The 7,017-nt window shown below is 38.3% G+C and overlaps 1 pseudogene; it reads right to left on the reverse strand.

Annotated features, from left to right (window-relative positions):
- Positions 1-4,331: 4,331 nt before the first annotated feature.
- LOC110302512 lies at positions 4,332-5,133 on the reverse strand (annotated as a pseudogene).
- Positions 5,134-7,017: the final 1,884 nt, after the last annotated feature.

The following is a 7,017-nucleotide window of genomic DNA, read 5'->3' on the forward strand; positions in this document are numbered from 1 at the left end:
GACTTACTGAATATTCCACTCAAGAGACAAGGAAGGCATACTCTTTCAGAAGCACACAGATGGAATATTCTCTAAAACTTATCACTTCTTGGGGTACATAGTTTGTCTCAACAAATACAAAAACAAGCAAACAAACCCCTAACCCCTCCCAACAATTGAAAAAATTCCTTTTATCTTATGCCCCAACACTGGAAAAACTTGAACAGTAAGAGAACTCTCAGCAGCTGCATAAATACTTGAAGATCTAAGAATATACCTTAGAGTGAACAGTAGATCATTGAAGAAATCAGGGAGGAAATTTAAAAGTTCCTGTAGGCAAAAGGAAATGAGAGTAGCAGTCCTTACTATTGATAGCTACATATATTCAAATGAAAAAGTCAGAGAAATCTCAAATAACCAACTAGTGACACACATCAAAGTTTAAGTAGACCAAAAAGCCAAAACCAAACACAGTACACAGCAAGAAATAAAATATGTTAGGGTATAACTTAACTAGAGATTAATATGTACATATATACATATATTAAGTCAAACAACGAGTTGGATCTTTGAAAAGATTAGCTAAACAGAAAAAAAGAGAGAAAAATGGAATTTTAAATTAGAGATGGAAAGGGAATTCTTACAACAGGCATCAATGACATTCAGAAGATCATTAGAAAATATTTTGAAAATGTATATCTTAAAAAACTAAAATCTAGAAGAAATCTAGAAGAAATAGATGTTTCTGAACTCATCTGATTTACAAAAATAAATTTTTCAAGACTGGAATAATTTTAAGTAATCTAAGTGTAAGACTCTGGAGAACCTTAACTGACCAGAGGACTATCCCACCTCCCACTTCCAGTGAACAACACTGAGCTGGGAATGAACGCAAAAGCAAGAGGAATTTCATTGTTCCAGCATACAGGGGTTGCCCTGCACACAAAGGAGAGACAGAGAATGATTGGCGAGTTTTTATACCGTTTTCAGAGCAGCAGCCATTAGGCACAATGTGATTGGCAGAACAGTGTGACTTTTAAACTGATTGGTCTCTAGGGAATGAGGTGGCAAGGACTTCCCTTGTCTGTAGGTGGCCAATGGTGGCAGAATGTGTCTACATGCTCTGAGCCTCCCCAACTTGCTGGTGGCCTATGGTCAGTCCCCCTCACTCCCTGTGGTCTGAGGGATGTAATTAGCTTCTCCCTTCTGGAGAGGAGGGGTGCCTATGTGCTCTATGACAATTCTCTTCCAGGAGAGGCGGGATCTGGAGGAATTTTCCAAAGTTCCTGAGCTGATCTCTTTATAAGCAAGCAAATGAAATTGAAGTGGCAATTTAAAAAGTATCTCAATAAAGAAAAGCACTGGCGAGCCGGGCGTGGTGGCGCACGCCTTTAATCCCAGCACTCGGGAGGCAGAGGCAGGCGGATTTCTGAGTTCGAGGCCAGCCTGGGCTACAGAGTGAGTTCCAGGACAGCCAGGGCTACACAGAGAAACCCTGTCTCGAAAAACCAAAAAAAAAAAAAAGAAAAGAAAAGCACTGGCCCAGATGGACTCAACTCTGAAGTCCACAGGACATCTAAGGAAGCCCTAACAGTACAAACAGTATTACATTAATATAAACTCACTAAATAAGGCAGTATTACTTGATACCAAACCAGATAAAGACACAATAACAATGGAAGAGAGAGAGAGAGCGTTCTAGGTTAATTTTCTTGATGAATATAGATGCAAAAATTCTCAACAATATACTTAGAAATTTTATTCAGGAACCAATTCATTAGATTATAATCAATCCCAATGGATAGAAGTCATATTATCCACTGTTTGCAAATAAATGAATGTAATATAATCTCTAAATAGACTTAAGAACAGAAATCACAGAGTCATCTTGATAGATGTAGAAAAGGTATTTGACAAAGGTCAACATACTGTCATGATGGAAGTCCTGAGGGAATTAGGATGTAGCATCCCTCAACATAATAAGGATTTTATATTGCAAGCCTGGAACCAATAATATTATGCTAAGTGAGGGCATAAAATGGACATCATGCTCTCTAAATTTTGAATGTGCTAAAGGTACCCATTCTCTTCATACTTACTCAATGTAGTGCTTAAAGGTTTAGCTAGAGCCACAGGTAAGAGAAATATATAAAAGGATACAAATAAGACAGAAATCAAATTAACCCTGTATACATATAACAGGTAAATGTAGTTTCTCTACTTAAAAGACATTACAGATCCTACCACAAACTTATAGATCTGGTAAACACATTCAGGAAAGTAGTTAGATTCAAATCAACAGATGAAACTTAGTAACTTTTTAAATATACAGATTTGTTGTAAACAAAATAAGGGGGAAAAAGCACATTAATAATCACATTCACAATAACTTCAAAAATCCATTTAAAAACTCTAACCAGCAAAGTGAAAGACAGCTTTAATAAAAAACCTTAATATGTTCAAAAGGAACCTGAAGGTGACATTGGCTGTTGGAAAAAAAAATTTATGCTCCTGAACTGGCAGAATTAATATTATGAAAATGGCTGTATTACCAAAAGTAATCTACAAATATTTAATGGATTCTTTTCAAAGTTTTGATGACATTAAAAAAAAAAAAAACCTCAAAAACAATCCAAAAATTCCTTCGGAGACAGACCCAGCAATGAATAGCTAAAGTACTGTTAGCTTAAGCAGAGGGAACACTGCTGAGTGTGTCATAACACCACCTGACCTACAGCTATGAACTAGAGTCATACTAACAAAAACAACAGTGTACTGGCACAAAACCAGACATGTATACCAACAGAACATAATAAAAGATCCCCAAATAAACCCACACTATGACCACCAACTTTTTTACAGAAATGTCAGAAACATACACGGGACAAAAAGTAGTTCTTTAAAAAAACCAAAACCAAAACCAAACCAAAACAAAAAACTAGTAAGATTTATTTTAAAAAATACAACTCAGTATTGAAATTTTTTAAAGTCATCAAAATAGTTTTACAATAGTGAAATGCCTCTTAAATATATACAATATCTTCTGAAGCTAAAAGTAATATGCACTCAACCAGTTTTTTAAATCTATTTGGAACATTAAACATGATAGAAGTAGAAAAAAAAATCTCTTATGAAGTCCTCTATGAAAGGAAATTGTGAAAAGTTCCTGATTAGACAAGATGACTCCTAGGGAAAATATGCAGCGTAACTAGGGCATCATAGAATGGATTGGGTAGTATCCCATCTGTTTCTATTTTGTGGAATAGTGTGAAGAGTATTGGCGTTAGATCTTTGAAGGTTTGATAGAATTCTTCACTAAACACAGCTGGTCCCCATTTTGGTTGGGAGACTTTTAATGACTGCTTCTATTTCTTTAGGGGTTATGGGACTGTTTAGATGGTTTATCTGATCCTGATTTAATTTTGATATTTGGTATTTGTCTACAAAATTGTCCACTTCATTCAGATTTTTTCAGTTTTGATGAATATAGGCTTTTGTAGTAGAACCTGATGATTTTTAAAAATTTCTTCAGTTTCTGTTGTTATATCTCCCTTTTCATTTCTGATTTTGTTAATTTGGATACTGTCTCTGTGCCCTCTACTTAGTCTGGCTAAGGGTCTATCTATTTTGTTGATTTTCTCAAAGAACCAACTCCTGGTTTGGTTGATTCTTTGTATATAATTCTTTTTGTTTCCACTTGGTAGTGGGAAAACCAGAGGACTATAAATGCTGGAGCAACTATTAAAACACCAGAACACAAAACAAGCAACTGGAATAATTTTCTTACAAAGATTCAACTTGTGGAAGAAAAACTTTAATTGCCATTGCATAAAGCACTTATATAAAGTAAAAATTGGTTTTGAATAACATTAATAGAGATGATATAGAAAGTGGAAGTAACTGGATGTAAAAGCTTTGGCAGCAATTTAATAGAACAGTCGCAGATGTCAGCTGAGGCTGCATCTAATGGGGATGAAAGCCTTGTCTGTGGGGGATTTTGAACGATGCCTGAAGAAATATTACAGCTGTGCATAAACCAAATTGAATTGTTTTCACAAGTGTCATAAAGATTCCTACAGTCAGAGATCTTTTCTGCATGCACTTGAGTTCCACAGCAAGAGTGGCATAGAACACCTAAACACAGAAGAGAGCATTCATGCAAGATATCTAACTCCTTAATATAATAATGCATATACTTCCAAATGATTACACTATCATTACACCTAGGGCTTTCTGCAACTACAAGGTGGTGGTCATGATCAAGCATGGTCCCCAGGATCAGCATCTAAAAAGCAGCCACCACCTCCTATGTGTCTTCTCTTTTTGTGGTTTTTCTTCCTCATTTTCCTTAATCAACTCTGCTGTTGTTGCTGTTGCTTAGCAAAACTGGTAAAAACAAAATTGTAATCCTTGAACATAGCACTCTGTCAATCAAGACATGAAATCATCTTGGGTGAAGAAAGCACCGTGCGACATTTAGAATTCTGATTAACAAACAAAGAGGTCACAAATTTTCCTGGCTTGAAGACTTCCAAAACTTTCCTGATCAGGTGGACATAGGAAGTCTAACTTAGGTTTGTTTCAAACTTAACATAAGAAAATTCTAGTTCTGGAGTGATGTCAATAGTCCAATATGTTCCATCCGATTTCAATCCATTCGTCGAGTAGCCACAAGGATTGAACTGTGTGGCATCAACGACAGAACCTGGTATCAGGTCATGAATTCCATTCTCATGAGTGTCATCCTTTGCAGTAACACTGCCTTTCATGTAGAACTGGTCCATAACTGCTGGGTTAAGCTCACTCATCAGAACTTCCAGGGTTTGATCTGGCTGATTGGTTACTCCGCTCTCTAGCAAATCTAAAGTATACAAGTACCAACAGTCAGAATTCATATGTCCCGTACAATATGCTGCTCCATTTGGGAAAATTGCATTAAGAAACTCGATTTCTTCCTGGAAATTCTGGTGTGGGTACCCTTGGTGAGAAGACTTCATGAAATTCTTATGAGAATAAAAGAAGCTTTGAATTGAGTCAAACCCACTGTAATCCTAAGCAAGCTTTAACAGGGGAACCAGTACTTTCAATAAAAGGGTGGTAACACATCTTCAAAATGAAATGTCTCTTGGAGACAAACATGCTACTCTCTCTCACTAAGTAGTACATAAGCTTCCTGCTTGTCAGTCTTTGTCACACTTATGATTGAGCACTGCACATCCTTCAAAAGGACATGCCACTCAGATCTTGGGATGGTACGAAGATCCCCACATCCCTGGCTTGCGTTGTACTGCTGTCTGGACCGTGAGACTAGCGAATAACCAACAACCACAGAAAATCAAATAAATTAAATCTCTTCTCCAGCCCTCCTGACACCACTGCGGATTGTTCCAGCTGTGTTATTAAAGTTCAGGTTCTTTTTTTTTTTTCTATAATTTTATATTAACTTTAAAAAAAAAAAGGACTAATAAAAATTTCCCAGCTATTTTCATGAGCTAAAGTTGAATGTCAGTCTGTTGGAAATAGAGGCAGATACAGTTCAGTCTCTTGTAGTCAGCCTACTGCTTTCCCATTAGAGAGAGTTGAGCGAGTAATAGTTAATGTGGCCAGCCATACTGTGTAAGCCTCTCCTGTATTTCTTTAAGGGAGTTATTTATGTCCTTCTTAAAGTTCTCTATCATTATCATGAGATGTGACTTTAAATCAGGATCTAGCTTTTTCGGTGTGTTGGGGTATCTAGGGCTTGCTGTGATGGGAGAACTGGGCTCTGGTGATGCCAAGTAGCCTTGGTTTCTGTTACTTATGTTCTTGCCTTTGCCTCTCACCATCTGGTTATCTCTGGTGTTAGTGAGTCTTGCTGTCTCTGAATGTGGCTTTCCCCTCCTGCAAGCCTGTGTGTCCATACTCCTGGGAGACCAGTTCTTTCGAGGAGGAATTTGGGTATGGAGAGCTGTGGCACAGGGTCAGCTCAGGGGTGCAGACAGAAACCAGAAGGATCCTGTCCCAGGCTGCTCCTTGGTTCCTGTGTCCTGATGGCTCTGGGCAAGTCCATCTTGTGCAAGGAATTTGAGCAGAAGTGTTGGTCTTACCTGTGCTCACAGGCATGTTGGCACTTCTGGGAGACCAGCTCTCTTCTGATGGTATTTGGGTATGGAGTGCTGTGGTACAGGATCTGCTCCCAGAAGGATCCTGTCCCAGGCTGCTCCTTGGTTCCTGTGTCCTGAGGGCTCTGGGCGGGTCCCTCTGAGCAGAAGTGGTGGTCAGGATCAGCTCTGGGTGCAGATAGAAACCAGAAGGCCAAAAAGTAGTTCTAAAAGGACCAAAGACTTTCAAAATGTTAAGTTGCTTAGGAAGCATTTTAAGATATAGACACTGACAAGAACTTTCTTTTTATTTATTAATTATTTTTATTTGTATATGTGTGTGCATGCATACATTTATGTGCATCACATGTATGTAAGAGCTTGTAGAGGCCAGAAGAGGGCATCAGAACCCATCCTCTGAAACTAGACTTCTAGGTGATAGTGACATGCTACAAGCGTGCTGAGAACTGAATCACTCCTTTGCCAAAGCAGTACTGAGCTCTTCGCATTTGAGCCAACCCTCCAGTGCCAGAGAAGAACTTTCTAAATAGGATTTCAACAGCAAAGAAAGTAACCCCAAGAGCTGACAGATGGGAGTACAAGAAAATGAGAGCTTCTACACGGCGAAGGAAACGATCAGAATAAATAGAGAAACATCCTTGCCGGGTGTACTCCAGGAATGAAAGCAAACAACAGATGCTGACAGAGGAGAGTGGACGCTGCTGTAGGCTTGATGGAAGTTAGTAAGATTGCTCAGAGGACCAAAAGTAGAGTAACCATATTGTCCAGACATGCTACTTCTGGGAGTCTGCATCCTACCATACTCCTAGATATGTATGTGTCCATCGCTACTACCCTAGTCACAGTGCAAGGAAATAGAGTCATTCTGGATGTTTATCAATAGGTGGAATAATGAAAACATGGTAAAAATTCATTCAGCCTTAACGGAAATGAAAAT

This window comes from Mus caroli, chromosome 9, assembly GCF_900094665.2.
Source record: "Mus caroli chromosome 9, CAROLI_EIJ_v1.1, whole genome shotgun sequence".
Classification (NCBI taxonomy): domain Eukaryota; kingdom Metazoa; phylum Chordata; class Mammalia; order Rodentia; family Muridae; genus Mus; species Mus caroli.